The following is a 17,814-nucleotide window of genomic DNA, read 5'->3' on the forward strand; positions in this document are numbered from 1 at the left end:
TGTTCCATGGTCCTTTTCCCAGGTTACTTCATCTGCTAGTTAAGCAATTGCAAGCTTTTTTTTGGGGGGGAAAGAGTATGTAACTCTAGTGTTTTGTCCATCTGTCAGCAACTGCAAAAGTGGTCTCCGTGGCATATCCTACTTATTCCTACTTCAACCGCTGTTTCGAAGTACCTACACAAGGTAAGATGACCCCAGCACACAGGGACTCCTCCAGATAGCACACAATACACAGCAGCATCTGTCAAGGCTCAGGCAACTCTCCAAATTCTGTTAAGACCCATTATACTCTCCATAATTTGAGAGAGTTTTTATTACAGTAGCAGTACCACTTCTGGTTTTGAGATCTTCCCCTGAAAAACATGTTCTTGTACAATATGCTTTTCTCCTTCAAAGAGCAAAAGAGGACCACTGGAATAGAAGGAGGAAAGGGAACGGGCCTTTTCAGGGCAGGCAACTGAGTGTCTTCAGAGAAAGAAAGGTGGCACACCAGGAAAGTACCTGAGGAGGACAGAGGGATGGCTGTGGCTGCATGGAGCATGGGACCACTGCTGTCAGCTAGGCCTCCAGAAGTGGCAAAGTTGTCATTCCCGTTGGAATAATACTTTGCATGTTTACCGCTCTTTTCTTTCATTCCTGAAGCCTTAGGGAAGGCTGTCGTGTGGCCCACATCCAGGAAAGATTGCACGGATCCCGACGAATGTAGTCAGAGGACTATAGTCTGGCACACAGAGGGCTGAACAGCACACCTAAGTTTCTACAGTAAAACCAGGAGCAACCCCAAACTCCTTCTCCATTTCCACACACACATAAAGGGGCCTTTTATTTGCTTGACAGTGCTTTATATTTTTTTTAATGTGTGGCCTTTTACTGTTCCTTGACTAAAAGTACAGATACAGGCATTTCTCACCCACACAGTACTCGAATGACTTTCAAACCTTTGTGTTAGCTTGTCATTTTTGGTAGCTTTCACACCCCTACTGAAACAAAGCTTAGACAAACCCTGAAAACTAAGGATCTCTCCAGACATGTCTACACTCTCAGTTCAACAAGGCACAATATTTTTGAACTCTCTAACCTTTATGGGAGGTGACCAAAGCCAGCTCAGACAGACTAAACTGACACACTGCCAGCTAATACCCCGAACACCTTAAAATGCAAATAGCTCTAATCTTATTAAAAATGATGCAATTTGCTGTACCGCAACAGCAAAAGGGGGAAGGGAAGCAAAAAATACTGTTGATAGCATAGGCCACCGTTCTCATCAGACAAACAGAACGGCAACATGTATGAATTGTTTCCATTTGCAGTTAAAGAAGCTGAAGAATTAGGAATATATATATTTTTTTACATCCATATTGAGCCTAGTAAAAGACTATATCTAGGCTCTGCGTGGGAGCTAAAGAACCGCCACCATCTCCCAAAGACATGACTAATACAAGATTTGGTAAGTCAGGAAGACAATGCCAAGTCTTTCTTCATACTGTACAACTTGGATGAAAGCAAGTATGTAGGAAGGTAGCTAGAGCATGCCAGAGGGTAGGCTCATGCTGTACCCACCACTATAAAACAGGCACCTCACTAACTGAGATGGAGCAAACAATGTAGAAACGTAGCAAAAGAGCAGCTCTTTGCAAGCCAGAGCTGTCATGCTATCCCGTGTCCGACCTCCAGTGCAGGACCACAGGAAACCCACACCCGCTGTAATGGAAAGCTGGGCAGCTGCAAGTCAATTCTACTTGGAAGATGGATCACGCCTCACACCCCACCTGATTCAAGTTGCTTAAAACCTGCTCATTTAAAACCTGCTAAAGTACAGGCTTGATTTCCAGTTCTACAGGGTAAATATAAGGTAAGCGAAGACTGGTGATAAGTTCCTTATTTTGACGAGCTACTTGTATCCAGTATCCTGGGAAAATAACTCAGGTTTGGATTTCTGCATGTGGTCCCAGTGAAGGGTTTCCAGATTCCTCCCAAAGACTTCCAAGTCCTGAGTCTGGCCCTCAGTGGGTGCTTGCCCAACTCTAAGCTTGTGATTGCTCACATTAGCAGAAATCCAGTGCACTCCTTTTGCAGGAGCAGAAACATAAAACCAGCACGGGCTATCAAAGTACCAAAAAGGATACTGATAATAAACTGGTTTCTACCAAGCAGTATCTGTGGAGAAGCTGTGCTGCAGTAGCAGAAAAGCCATCCTGACAAGCAAAGGCATATGGGAGAAAGGACTGCTGAGTTTTTGGAAGCTATTTACTGTGGTAATCTGCAACTGGTGTAGAGCACCATGTACAGAAGGAGTGTGGCAAGTTGACAGAAAGCAAGCAGCAAGATTCTTCTCTTTTATGAGGCTTTGCTCAGCTGGGTTGCCTTATGCAACCACCACGGGAGCAATTCACCAAGGGAGGCAGAAGGAAAAAGACTGATTTATGTTAAACCCTCCAGAGCTTCTTCATTCTCGGTTTCCCAAAGAGTGCAGCCCCAAAGCACAGATTCTATCACATGAAAGACCTGTCAAAAATAAAAACCTAATCAGTCTATAAACACCAGGGCATCATCAAACATACATTTGCCTCCAGATCATGGATTATTGTTAAATTAGGTCATATCTCTTTTCAAGTGACATCTCAAAGTAAAATAAAACCAACCAGACTACTCAAAACCAAATGAACCAAAAGCCCTATAGCCTGCTATCTCAACCTGCAGGGAATAGGCAGGATCTGGAAAAAGCCTCCAAGATGAGAGCTGGAAATAGGGCAGTCTGCCTGTGCAATGCTGGCTAGAAGCAGCTCCTTGTAGTGGCTGGTGATCTGATGGGTGATGGTAAAAGGAGTTTCAAAAGCAGCGAGTAGCACAAATAGCTCTATCTCTCAAGTTGCACTGTACTACAAAACAGATCAATTCCATTAACAAAAAATGAAGTTCTGCCACTGTGAGGCACTTTGAGCAGCACCTACACCACACTTTGTTCTGCCAGCTTAGACAAGGGTCCAGCTAAACATAACTGCAACTTTACAGAGAACCTTACATGGGTCCTGCTAGTTCAGTGCTATCAATAGTCTCCAAATTACTGCTGAGTGTCTTTGAAGTCCGAAAATAAGCCATCATTCTGCTACCATTCACACTGCTTTGCAGAACATTTTCCTATAGGATCTGAACGTGACATGGAACATGCTGGGTCTTTACAATGGTTTTAGTCTAAGCAGGAGCTGGCAAACAAAACAGGAAATCTTGAGTGCATGGTGCAGCACTGGGACAGCATCACAGTGGTTCTAGGATTTTATTCACGGCCCTGCAGACTCCATAAAACTTAAACCAAGCTCCAACGGCAATCCTGTTGGAATAGGATAGTGTGAAAAAGAGGAGACGGGAGGGCTTCCAGTTACAGGCCCCACCTTCAAATTGCTAGAAAGACTTTGGTCAGTCATTCCAAGTCGATAACCTAAGACCTGTACTGCAGTTTCACCCAAGGAAAGAATTTTGCTCACGTCTTTTGCTTTTCTGCTTTGGCTCCGACCCCACTACAGCACTGCTGGCTGTCTAGCTCCCACGATCTGGCATGTAGAGACAGGAAATCAGAGAGGCATCACGCTATTGGGAACACAAGTGGTGTCAGCACAGTGACAAGCAGGAGATGAGAGATCTCCTCTGTAACCTCCCATGACCATGCTCAGCAAATCCATCTGGATGATTACCTCTGTGCTACAGAGAAGGAAGAAGATTCTAAAAAAAATAAAATAATCTTATTAATGCTGAAAGAAGAATTGGGAATTTCTGTGCCATTTTCCTTCACACTGTTAGCTTATTGAGGTTATTGAGTGCAAGAGAGGGATGGTGGATGGACCACAGCTGTTCTACATGGCATTCACCACTGCATGTCAAAGATACAAGACCAGAAAAACAACAGGAACTGTAACAACACTTGGAGTTTAACAGTGATATTACTGCCAGCCCTGCACCTTTGAAACCTGACAGGGATGGCAAAGTGCAGAGGAACTGTAGTGATCACCAGATGAAGCAGAGGAGAGATCTGGGCACTCAGAAAGCATCTATGACAAAAATGACCTTTTTGTTTTGTCCATTCAGACAATTTTCTTGGTCCTCCTTGCCAGCACCTATGAAGGCTACATAAGTCATTCTTATGCATACAGCACAGGCTGCACCATTGCTGATAAACTGGCACAGTCCTCTCCAAGGCCACCAAATCCTTCAGGCTGGAGGGGCCCTGGGAGGTGCCTCATCTAACATTGTGCCAAAAGCCAGGTCAGCACTGAATCCAGATCAGGTTGCAGCTTATATTCTGCTGATCAGATTGACTGTAAGAAATGCCCTTTAACTCCTCATGGCAAGGAGGGAACTCCACTAAGTTAAATGAATTCACTTCTCAAAAAGGCATTAAATTGGTATTCCTTGGGTCTAAGTAAGGCTGACAAGGGTTTCTGAAAACAGGCCATCTTGGCAACAGGAAACGTTTCCCCTAGCATGAGGGGACTTAATGGAGTCAATAAAGTTACGCAGATAACTGTTTCTTACCCATACACAGCCTATATGAGCGAAGAACCCCTCAGACAGTATAGTTTAAACCTGTCTCTTGGAAGGAACAAGCTACAACAGCAAAATAATATATATATATTTAATAAACAATTTCATCTACCCCCAGCTTCTGCTGGCACAGCTGAATGTGTTAGGAGAGTGATTTACGCACAACCCTCGCTGACGTACCATTTTCTAGTGCAGACTAAGCTGCAGTCATTAACTAAGAGAACTTCAGAGTATGACAAGTTTAAAGGAGCTCCCCAACCAGTTCAGAAGTCCAAGTCAAGCAATTTTTAGAGGTACAGCAAACAAGCCACTGGTAATCTTTCCCTTATGAATGAGACTTGTCTTTCAAAAGGTTCAACGCAATCATTGTGGTCGATTTTGGAAAAGCACGTTGTGACATTTAGGATTACCCAAAATGAACAGTGCTGGAGGAGGGAAACAAAATTTAGCAGTAAAACATACAGGTTTATAGTCTGAGGAATGCCAAGTACCTACATTTTACACTTGAGTTTGCTTTAACACAGTGTGAATATTATTACTACAAGCTAATTTGATACCTTAGAAGCTCTCCAGGTAATATAAAAGCATGTCTTCATATGTGCCAGCACTGTAACAGCTCTGCTTATGGCCCACAAGCTGACAGTGACAAAACAGTGAAATAGGGAAACTTGATTTGAACAGGAAAGTTCTCAAATCAGTCAATGTGTTATGCTTGCGCAACCAAGGAAAGCAATGTTCCAAACTAGGTTCAAAGCTGCAACTGGCCTACACGCAGGATTCCTGAAACCTCACTGGAGCACCACGTTATTTTTTTAGGAAATAATTACATGTGCTTTCGTTATTTTCCTTACGCTGCTCTCACTTCTGATTCCAGAGGGTTTGTTTTCCCTTGCCCTAATGACCCATTGCTGCTACCACAAGCTAAAATTACACATAGCTGGCACACACACTGAGAAATATGAAGAATCATTTTTAATGTAATTTGCTTTTAAAGGCAAACCAGCAGTTACTAATCAGTTGACCTATTTCTACTCTAATTTACCTTACTTAAACATATAACCCAAAAAAACCTCTTCAGAAATGAAAAAACACATCCAAAAACTTCACTGGGGTAGAGAAAGAGGTTTCTAGAAGGAAGATTAACTATAATAAAAAGAAGGAAAGAAAGGACAAGCTTAGGAGAAATACCATTCTCATCCAGAACATGAGGATGGTGTTTCCAAGTATTTTGAAGCTGAAATTAAACATTCCCAAGCTGAAAAAAAACAAGTTCCCTGCCCTCCTGGCAACCCCACCACAGAGATGCCTGTGGCCATCTATGTCTTCTTCATTCAGTTCTTCATGTCCCACACCTTCAAACCCAGAGACTGACTCCTCCAACCAGGTGCCAGGGTTCCTGCACATCTGAAGGAAGACTGTCAGACCTGAAGACACTGCTTACAAAACATGTCCATGTGGGTATTATTAGCAAAAGCATCTATTTTAAAGGTACAGTTTCTTCTCACTTATCTGTGCTTCGGGGGTGGTGACACTCCCCCCCACCCCCCTTTTCCTTTTTTAATACTTTCTCCTTGAGCAGGCCATAGTAAGAGCCTAATCATTTTCCTTCTTCTTTGCTGGCACAGATCCTGGTCCCCGGGCCGGGACTGGCAAGATGCCTGTTGATTTCAGTGGGAAGAGGATCAGGCCCAGTCCTGCAGATGTTACTCACGCAAGTGCTCGGCTCCACCCATTGTTTCTCACATCACTGCATGCTCTACTACTTAAAACACAGGGACAGAATGGAACAATGGAGCCTGGCACACAGTGCTGCCCTTATTACATGCTGCCCCTCAAAGCTCTTTGTCACCACTTGGCTGCGGACTGATAACACGCAGCCTTTTGCACCTACAATTGCCAATATCGGGCCATTTGCAATCGGATCTTAGTGGGAGTCATGCACCCATCGTCTTTGTGTGTCAAGGACCACGGCTTTTCTGGCCTGTGGGAAAGTCAAAAATCAACAAAACCATCTCAAATACTGCGGCATTTGCTCTTTTTCTTGAAGTCCCAGTTCCTGGAGTCATGTTTCTTCTTGAGAAACTTGGCTTTCAGTTAAAAACTAATCTTTCCGGGTTCCCATAATTGCAGAGGATAGCCTGAAAATCTGGCTTCAGAGTTTCCCAAGAGGAAATAAAAAGCCAATAAACAAATAAAAAGAACTGGAAGTTTTTCTTGGTTTGATGTCATTTGTTGATTTTTCTTAACATCACTATTTTAAGCAGTTCTCCTTTTTTTTGTGTCCTGTCAAATTATTTTTGAGTGCTTTAGAATTTTGCTCTAAGCTAAATCCTGATTCAGGCTGCCATCACTGAAGATTAAAAAAAAAAAATGTTTCTTCACTTGTTTGTCAGCATTATCCAATATTCATTAATTATATTTTTATACCCATTCTTTTATAGTGATGCTTTAAACCTCTTTATTGGATTAGAGACAAACTTGAGAAACAAAGTCCATTCGCAATCTAGAAAACCCTCAAGGCAACTGAGACACTTGGATCTCATTTTATGCTTATGAAGCTGGTGTAGAAATTGTAAAAATATACCTGTGAGATACTCTAGACTGAGAAACAAAAGCTGACTGTGGCCCCTTTGCAATTGGATAATTTACAAATAAGTATGTAATGGGGCTTTAGTTGCTGACCTGTGTAATGTTCACTATTTCAGTATTTTCAACTCAAATAAAATGCTGCTCATTAGAAAAATGTTCAGCTTGCATTATTTCAGTACTCAAAACTGCTATTCTCTAAGCAGAACTGAAATAGAAAACAGGGATTTATTTTATTTATATGTATATATGTATCTACACATACAAATACACTTTACTCTTCCCTCTCTACTTTCTGCCTTTACAAGACAAAATACGCAGATTGGACAACTGCAGACATTAGGAAGAAACCCTTACAATGCTTAAAGAAAAGAAAAGAAAGAACAGTGTTTGCTCAGTGTCTGCATATTTCATGCACATTGGTGCAAGAGCATATTAGCTGTAACCCTCACTTTGCATTGTTGATTAAAGAAAAAATGACAGAGGAAAGAATGAGACTTTCAGTGCAGCTGGGTCAGCTCGTACCACGGGACTCCTGTCTGGCACTGGTGTGGCCCAGCTGCGCAGAGTATCTTATGCCAATGTCACGACCCAGCTACTACAAACGAGAGCTATTGCACAGTGGTAGCAACAGGCTGCCGGGGCTGTAAATACACAGCCCTGTCTCGTCCCCAGCCACCTGGAACCATGCCTGGCTGAGGAAAGTTCCTGCTCACAGACTGGCACCAACGGAGACATTGATGCACTCCAGAATTTATGTCCCTCTACACTTCAGCTGCTTACAATAACTTTCCCCATGAAGTACCAGGAGGTGGGCTGGGCTGTCAGTGCCAGGCTCACCACCCCCAGAAAGAAACCCTATGCATTTCCCCATGCATATCCAGCCCCGACAGCCATCCTTCTCCATGACCCACCATCACATAACAAGCTGCCCATAGAGAAATACTCTGAAGAAGCTATTTCACGTTATTTTTTACAGAATTTGAGCCTCGGCCCACCAAAACACACCCATGAAGGTCTCTGGATTGTCCTTTAAAGAATTATATCACCATACCAAAATGAAAATGACATTTGTTTCTGATGCTGTAAGTGAACTGCAGGAGGTTGTGGAAGACATTTTCAGCAGCAAGGAATTAAACTAACAACACCCCACCCCACCCCAACAATAACAGTGCAGCAAGCTTTGAGACAACTTAAATACATCTGACTCCAGGTCTAGTCCTGCCAGCCAAATAGGGCAACGTTATGTTGGGGAAGTAAGGCTTGGAAACCTAGCGTGGCCTGTTCTGCTCATCCCTCCCAGCCTTCTGGATCCCTGCTGAAGTTCTAAGAGTTTTAGGGAAAAAAACAGCAAGTGGGTATCCTGGACCCTTTTGAGAAGGGTAGCAATGACTGAAGAAAACGTACTTTGATTTTGGTGCACACATGAGTGAGACTCAAGGACGTATTTCTGTAAAAACTAATAGCAATATGCACTGTGTCAGCCTATCAGGTGATGGGAGAACCAGCAAGAGAGCTTAAGAAACTGCATTGCCATGGAAATAAGATGATGCTGCTGACAGTGTGCCTCAGCTTGGGAAAAATGATGGGACAAGATAAAAATACCAGGGGAACACAGTGCTATCAGGACTGACTTCAAGTGTATATACCTGCAACACGTTCTCATGTGTTAGCAGTAATGCATGGACTTTTATTTATGCTTTTAATACAGACCAAACAAACCCAAGAGTAAGTCATGTAGAAACTTAAAATTACTATTTCCTTCTCAATTCTCCCCAAGGGACTTCAGGTCTAATTTAAGCATAGAAAATTAGAGGCATCAAGACTACTCAGGGGTGAAACTATGATCTGGGGGCAAAAAAAAGGTGATTGATTCTTCGGGAAAATATCTATTCCCTTTTAAAATGGGAAAAAAGGGTACCTGTTTGGGGTATTCACACACCCAGAAGACTGATGCATTTACAGTGCAAAAAAATAACATACCATCCATGCTGAGAAGTCAGGATCTGTCAACTGACCTCACCGTGACTGCACAAGGAGCATTACTGCCAAAGGCAAACTTCAAAGAATTTTCAGATACTGAATGTCTGTCTTTTGTTTTGTTATGTTAATTTATTATGATGCAGGAAGAGCCAAATAATCTTTTCCTGGTTTGTTCTTGAATTTTAAGTTTAATGAGTTTAGGAAAAAAAAAATAAATCAAATCAGTCATTTTTTCCATTCCCACAAAGGATTTTTTTTAAGATTACTCTGGAAAATGCTTACGTTTAACCAAGTGTAACCTTCCATCCAAGCTCTCCCTAGGATTAAGCTAGTATTTACAACATCACTGAGAAATCCCGCAGGTTGCAAATCCTTCCTCCTCTAAACTGCTCAGCCTTTGGTAGGCTCAAGTAGTTAACAGTCTTGAGGACTTGAGGAACTGCAGGACTCTGCAGTTCTGCAAAAAACAGCAAAAAAGCCCCAACCAAACATGAGATAAAACCCTTCAATCCCTGCCCCCGTTGTCTTTTTCCCTTTTACATGTGTATGTTTCATATCATCCTGAGTTTTCTATGCAGAGAAATATGAGAATGTGTTCTCCCACATTTCCACATCTTCTTTAGGTTTTTTTTTTTTTTCTGATCTAGATGCTTCTTTTTCCCTGGGAATACGAACATAACTAATGAGAGGAGAACTCTTCACCTCCAAACGGAAAATTGGACTCCAATTCTGATTTCTCCCACAGTGGCTGGAGTCAAAGAAAATCTCACTGAAAACAACTGAGCTATTCTGGTGGAAACTTCAGAGGAAAAAAAAAAAGAATTAGGCTATCGCCTCGCTACAGAAATAGATCAGTGATGTATGTTTAGGCAGTGGCATTTTTCAACCATGCACTAATAAGAATCCTCAGCTTGAATATTCCATAAATTCCTTAAGATCCTGATGCCTCTTCCTGGGACTATCTCTTCGTTAAATTTAATAACTCCTTAAAACAGAGAAGAGAAAATGTCAATACCACCTGCTAGCTTGAGAGAAAGCTATCTAGGGAAGCTTGGTCAAAAAAATTATACTGGAAAATTCCATGACATTTAGTGATACAGTATTTTCTTGCACACACTCATGCACACACACAAAGGGGGAAAAACCCCAACCTGTTTAAAGACAAACTCCTGTCTTCCCCTTACAGTCCTCCCCACCCCCCAACCCGAAAATGTGATTTACCAGAAGGAGCTCACAATGCTGCTCTGGCTGAGAAAGTACACTGAGAACTTCACAGTGAGCCCAAAATAGCCTGAAAAGAGGAAATGGGTGGGGGTGAGGTTCTTTCTTCTGCTTGCAAAGGAGTTCACCAGCCGATACAGATCAAGTAAAAACAGTCCTGACATGCGGAGCAGCACTTAGTGACAGTCCTCCCCTCTTTCCCAGTCTGGTCTATTTTAAGATCACATCACAGGAAACTTGGCAGCTACATGTTTCCGAAAGTTGCCCCTGCCACTTCCACAAGTTCAAATCATTTGTAAGGGCAAAGCTCACAGCACAGAAAATTCTGAGAGGACAGAAAAGGCACTGTCGAGCTACCGAAGGCAAGACATTCAAAGAAAGAAGACAACTAATGATAATTAAATAAAACTGAAAACATGCTCACTTTTCAGTACTGCAGTACTCTCGTTCAAAGAAATGCAACATTTGTATGAGCGCTGGTAGCACTTGCAATGGACACTGTGTGAGCTCAGAGAAAGCCCTCCGTATCGAGACATTCAGCTGTGTGGGCTGTACCCTCATCATTTTGTCACAGACTTTCTCTCACCTTCTTAACATATTTTCAGAGAAAAATTTAACACTGTTAAATACAAACTAAAACAGGACTTACGTGTGTGTGTGTGTGTGTGTGTGCATGTGTTGACAGACACACAACCAGGAACAAAGAACAATGCGGTTGTTGCACGTGAAACCTCAAATCTGATTCCCATTAAGCACGGAATAGGAGGAATGTTAATGGCACGGTCTGATTAGAGAAATCGATGATAATTAAAACACTAACAAAAAATGCAAAAGCACAGAAACACTGCTAATGCCTTCACCCTGCATTATAAAATGTATGTACAAAAGCAGCAATGGGGGATGAAGAAGTAGTTTTCTGGAACTAGGAAAATGAACAGTAATTGGGAGCAAATTTCTTTAACACCCCCCCCCCCCCCCGTTTTTATTATTTCATAACCATACCTTTTACAAATGCCAAAGCTTCATGACCCCACTTGTTCAGGGTTTCTGAGTAACCTGAGATAAAAAAAATTGTTGGCAAAATGTATTCTGCAGGGAAAAAAATACTATTTAAGCTCAGTGGATTAAAACAGTCAAATGGATGTATATCTCCCCTTCCAGAAGTAATTTATTTCTAGATATGGGAAGATCATTCTCACCCCCAAAAGTAAATTTTGAGATACCTGTAAGTAAATTGAAATACAGGTCCTCAAGTTCAGTCTGTACACTAACATAATTATTGGAACACCATGACTTTGAGTGGCAATCTAAAGCTATTAAAAAAATACTAATATTGTCTACAAAAAAGTGCAAGCCCTTGCCTCTTTATGATGTGTAAAACTATGTGAAAGCTCTCAGAGAATTTCACATGGTTGGCATTCTGTATTTTAGTGACATCTGCTTCAAAAGGAAGGGCGTATTAGATCTCTTCTCGCAAAGCTCACTCTCTGCTCCCATGCTGAATATCACTACCCCCTCATGCGAGGGCTCTCTGTCAGCTTCCATACACAGTCAGACAGATTAGTTTAAATTGCTGTAAATAACTCCTACTTGCTATACTTGAGCCCTTTATGCCAGGTTGTTCTATATTCTTAAACTGTACTTGAGTCACCTTCATGTGTTATCCATGGTGGTCTGGGAAGCTCAGGGTTTAGTAAACAGGCTAAGCAAATGGAAAGATTAGTCAGTATTGTGCTTCAGAAGGACACAAGATGAGATTACACAGAAAGCAAGAATATTAACAAAATTAAGAAGGAAGGGTTTTCAGAATCTTTGAACTAATCTAAATTATATGTACTGCACAAAAAGAAAGCATCCCCAAGTTCTGTGCTTCAATCTTTTTCACCCTGGTACTGAAGACCATTACAAGTACTACCAGATTATTGGGCAAGCTGGGATTTTTGGTTGCCATGCAGGCTAGATGACAACGACATTATGAGTTCCCTGTAATTCAAAGTAAAGAAATTGGAAGGAACAGCGCATAATGGCAACTAGGTAATAATGTTAGTTTCAGGAGGCAGAATACCACAGCATACTTACATTTACCCCTCAACATGTGCTAATGTGTTTCACTACAGCAAACAGCATGAAATTCAATATACACACTCTTTTCATCACACAAAAGAACCACCAGGGCAAGTTAAAGCAAGAGCAATTAAGAATGAATACAGTCATTTAAGAAAGGCTCAAGATAACATTTCTTCATCCATTCATCCCTTCCCACATGCTAGTGACACTAGGACATGACGAGCCATCACCAGTTTGAACTCAAAGATTACCAAGGACAAAAACATTAGGTGGGAAACAACGGGATCCAAGCAGTATGGCAATGGACAGAAAATCTACAGAGGCTCGGAAGCAATCCAGTCTCTTTTGAGTCCTCTCTACATTTCTGTCACAAATCCGTCCAACCTTCATACCTCCATTTTCTACTGGCCATGAGACAGGCCATGATGGTTACAGAATCATAGAATCACGGAATACTTAGGGTTGGAAAGGACCTTAAGATCATCTAGTTCCAGCCCCACTGCCATGGACAGGGACACCTCACACTAAACCATGTCACCCAAGTCTTTGTCCAGCCTGACCTTGAACACTGCCAGGGATGGAGCACTCACAACTTCCTTGGGCAACCCATTCCAGTGCCTCACCACCCTTATAGCATTTCCCTGTAAAAGCACTTTATAGACAACTGTAGAAAAATTCTGTACAAGAATGTCTTATTCTTATGTCCTAAAAACGATTCTTCACGTGAGCTGGCTTTACAGTCTTAGTTTCTCTATGGTATATGGTCCCTCAGCATAAATGTATTCAGGTTCTGACAAGTACCCACCATCTCAATATTAGAGGCACTGTCTACCCTCTTGGACCACTAACAAACCAGCATCCTCAGAAATGAGAAGGGGGATGGAAATGATAGTGTGAGTTCTCCCCTGAAAATTACTTCTGAGTAACAGCAAAAATAACTTGGATGTAAATCTGATTGAGCAGAACAGAAACTGGCCAAGTTTTCAGACTGAAGAACTGCAAACTGACAGAAGATGTCTGGTGCCAGTATCCCCAACAACCCAGGCCTCTACCAGTTTTCTGACGCAGTCCTTCAGCTGTGAGATAAAGCGATCATTACAATAACTCTACATATACAGAACCCATGCAGCCACACGCAGAGCTGAAGAAGTTTTTCCAATTCAGTGGCATCAAAGGAAACCCCCACAACCTGTGCCGCTGTGCATAGCAGCATGGCACCTATGAGTCCCTTCAGTGCCACACGCAGCCCACGCACATCGCACGACTGTAACCTAGCAAAGTTTTGGTGGATGTAAAAGGCAAAGGGTAAGCAGAGAAACAGGCACAGCGCATTGAACCCACTGTCCTGAGCACCAGCTGAAAGCAAGGGGCAAAGCCCAGGAATGTAATTTCATACAGTGGGCCGCATTTTCAGAAGCATCTAGAAATGTTGAACCTTGTAAGAGCTCAGGACTTTGTATTTCCTGGTTATGCAATGACATATCTACAGCTCTGTCTTGTTCCAAAATCTAACCTTGGTAACCTCTCTTGTGGATTACACCAATACTTCAATCAAGAGAGTTGTTGAAACCCTCTCCCTCCTGTTGAAAAAAAGAGGCTTAAAATACTGTTCTAGTTTTTAATAACAAAAGTTAAACTCCAAAACCTAAAGCTCTCCTGGAACCCAAAACAAGTGCTCCTTCACAGTAAGTGCCAGTGAAATTCTAGCAGGGATGCCACCAATTTCTGTGGTGTGTGTAACCTTTTGAGCGTCTCGGATAGCTCAAGGCACACTCAAGAGACAGTACCCTATACCCTGTAATATATTAGTGTTCACACATGTACACTATTTCTTTAATAATAATTTTTCTACAGTACGAGGCTGCTTTCCAAAGATGTTTATCACTGTTTCCGGTGGACTACTTGGGAAACAGCAGATCCTCATCATCTCTGAAAATTAGGCCATAGATGGCTTGAGAGCTGAACTGACATTCACCAAGATGACATCTTCCGAACAGTTACGAAAGCCAAAGTCCTCCAAAACCAAACGAAGATTAGGGAAAGGAGAGCTCGCAAAGTTAAAATGTGTGGTACTCTGACTACACAAAAACATTAAAAGAAAAAAAAAATCCTTAAAATCTACCTAATTTTAATATGTTAGTACTAATATTTTATAATGCAGCCTATTTTCGTAACAGAGGTACGTCTTGATGAGATGAAAGGTCTGCTCTGTGGTTGTGAAGGGTTTATCAAGAAAATAGCCATGATACAGTGATAAAGGACCCACCACCTCAGCACCAGCATGTATTTGTCCCACTGCAGAGGTGGTTGTTTTCTGGGGAGGAGCACCCAGAGCCCCACCAAGAGAAGGTGGAAGGCAGGTCCTTGAGAACAGCTGCTCCTGGGAAGGATGAGAAGGTGCCAGGGGTGACCATGAGCAGGAAGAGGCCTGAGTGGGAGCTAAAATGGTGAAATGAAACACTTGCAGACAAGGAGTAGGGAAGAAAATCTGGCAAGCTAGGAGAGATACGACCAGCATTCTGCACAGGTGATGTCTGTTCACTCCTCTGCAGCCTCCCTGTTTGGATTACAGGATATTGGAGTCATGCTCACGGAAAATGGCTGGTGAAATGGGGCCCTGGCTGCAGGCTCAACTGCTGAGGAATTCCTCTGCTTTTTTCCTCTCAAGTTACGGTTGCAGAGGGAAAGCATGTAGGTTTAGGCAGCTTTGAAGGGCTTTGAAGAGCTGTTTGGAAGGCTTTGAAATGGAGGGTGTAGGGGAAGAAACTAATCTACACGTTCAGTAATGACTAGAATTAGAATGGTTTGGGTTGGAAGGGACCTTAAAGCTCATACAGTTCCAACCTCCCTGCCACGGCAGGGACATCTTCCACTAGACCAGGCTGCTCAGAGCCTCATCCAACCCGGCCTGAGCACCGTCAGGGATGGGGCTGACATGGCTTCTATAGGTAAAATACCTAAGTTTTAATAATATTATTAATTAATTTCTTTATTAAGCCATTAGGGGAATTTGACTTATGTTTATTTATTACCCAAGTTACAGTTCAGCACCCCTGTGAACCCAGAGAACAACTTTATTTCCCCCTCTGTGAGACCGGTTGGCGGCAGCGAGGAAAGGAAGGAAGGAAGGAGCCCTGAGGGGGCCGGGCCTTACAGCCGCCCGCGGCGGGCGCGGAGGCCGCTCCCGGCACCGGGGACACCTGCCGGCGAAGGGCCGCCGCGGTGGGAGCGCCCCGCGGCCCGGCCCGGCCCGGCCCCCGCCGGGGATGGCTTTTTCTGGAAACATGACAGCCGGCCTCGGGGAGCCGGGGCGGGGGGAGCCCGGCAGGACGCGAAGGCGCGACGTGGCGACGGTTGTTAAGGGAGTGCAAACAGCGCGATCAACAGAGGGGCTTGTGCGCGGGGAGGTGCGATGCCCCGGGTTTTTATAGCCACCTCATGATGTCAGCGAGCCGCGCTGGCCGCCGCGCACGGAAATAGCTGGGCCCTGCAAACGCGCGGACATAAATCCGTTGGCAGTGCTACAGCGAACGGTTATTTTTGAACGGCCTGAGCAAGATAAAACTTGACTCGGGGGGGGGGGGGAAGGGAGGGGGAAGAGAGTAGCTGATTTACAGCCGCTCTAAGGTCAGTTTGCTTTGCTACAGAAGGGTAAAAATGCGTTTCAGTGAGCACAGGAACATTTTGAATTAGGGAGCTACCCACGTGCCTCTCCAGCACTGCCCTTCCCGGCCTTTGGTACCAGCCCAGCTCTGCAGGCAGCGGGTGCAGCTTCTGAGGAGCAAGAGGGCAGGACAGATGGGTCTTTGAGCAACCTGGTCTAGGGTGAGGTGTTCCTGCCCATGGCAGGGGAGTTGGAACTAGATGAGCTTAAGATCCTTTCCAGCCCTAACCATTTTATGATTCTATGTATTCCAAGATGCAGAGCAGGGATCTGGCTTCCCACCCATGCCACAGAACAGCCCTGCCATCCCTTCAGTCAGTGCGTTTTGCCCCACAGGCCATACTCCCTCCATAAGCAGCGGGCCCTATGTGCCAGGCACAGCTCAGCAGCCCTCCTGCGAGAGGGGGGGTGGTAGGCAGCTTGGGCCACAAAACCAGCTTTGGGCTTGACAGCCTCGCTCCTTCAATTCAGCACTGCATGCACTCCAAAAGCTGCTTTGCCTGTTTAAACGGGGTCTTCTGGCCAAAGCCTCTGTAGCTGGACAGTGAGGATTTCTGGGACAGCCCATCTTGCTTAAGCTCACACTGCCACACCATGCTTTAGAAAACAAGGAAGGTGTGGAATCCCCTCATTGCGAAAATTAATGTGAACTACAGCAGAAACCTTGACAATCAAACTTCTGTTCTGTCAAAGCAGCAACAATAATCTAAGCTGCTGTGCCAAGGCCCCGATTCATGTTACATGTGCTCCTTCACCAAGTTTTAAGAAGAGCAAAAGATTGGGTACCTTTAAAAAAATAACAGTATTTCAATGCAAATATAAACTTATCATAAGCTTCCTGAAGTACACACAGCATAAAGGCAGTATCACTGCAGAGAAGGTATCTGCTTTCAAGGGGTTTTGCATTCTCATTGAATGCTGGACTGGGTCCAGACCAGCCAAGTATAACCACCCTCTAACCTCCCTGCGGAGCCTTACAGAGACGAGACTGAAGCAGTATGATTTCTGACAGAAATCAAATCCCGGCTACTGCACTGCTGGGAACACTACAGACAAGTAAAAAAAAGAAAAGAAATAGGAATTGGAAGTGAAACAATTCTGTGGAGCTCATTTAGATAATACCTTGTCAAAGGACCAGATACGGAAACACATGATACATTTTACTAAATGCTTGCTAAAGTTAAGTGTCTGCTAGCATAAAATTTAGTATTAACAAATGGGATGTACAAACATTAAAGCTGATCAGTTATAAAACAGCTCAGTTACATTCCCAGGTTAACCAAGCTAAACAGTATGTCTAGTCAAATCGTACATAAAACCATGGAGACTATTTGAAAAATACAATTTGTTCACATTTCCATCAGTTCGTATTTCAGCATTTGTATCTCAGGGGACTAATAGGGGAATAACTCCTAGATAATATGCTTCCAAAGATTCAAAACCAAGTGACCTTAATGGAAGCTTATCAGTATTAGGATGTTGCATTATGGATGCTGGATACATATTCAGTACTTCCTTCTTGATGTAATGCATCCAGGGACATATATAGGAAAATCCCAGGACAGACTGATGAACAGCTTCTAGATATTCCCTATCTTGCAATAATCATTCTGCTGTAGTGGTAGAAACCTTTGAGCAGTCACACAGCGAACTGGATCAGAAGAATGGTAAGCAATTTTTGAGCGCAGGCAAAGCACAGGAGGCAGCACAGGAATGGGAGCAAAGAGACTGCATCAGGCAGCAACTGCTCAGTTTTG

The 17,814-nt window shown here is 43.3% G+C and overlaps 1 protein-coding gene and 1 long non-coding RNA gene across 3 annotated transcripts in view; one reads left to right on the forward strand and one right to left on the reverse strand.

The window, feature by feature from the left end:
- Nucleotides 1-17,814, reverse strand: part of LDLRAD4 (low density lipoprotein receptor class A domain containing 4) — a 180,161-nt gene that overhangs the window by 33,751 nt on the left and 128,596 nt on the right. The window lies entirely within an intron of this gene.
- On the forward strand, nucleotides 26-9,234 carry LOC133214512 (uncharacterized). The gene is made up of 3 exons (XR_009726139.1): nucleotides 26-183; nucleotides 5,903-6,024; nucleotides 6,162-9,234. It is a non-coding gene; the product is annotated as an uncharacterized LOC133214512 (long non-coding RNA).

Source organism: Neopsephotus bourkii, unplaced genomic scaffold, assembly GCF_033783945.1.
Source record: "Neopsephotus bourkii isolate Nb327-2 ecotype Australia unplaced genomic scaffold, CSIRO-AGI_Nbou_v1 NB_894, whole genome shotgun sequence".
Lineage (NCBI taxonomy): Eukaryota > Metazoa > Chordata > Aves > Psittaciformes > Psittacidae > Neopsephotus > Neopsephotus bourkii.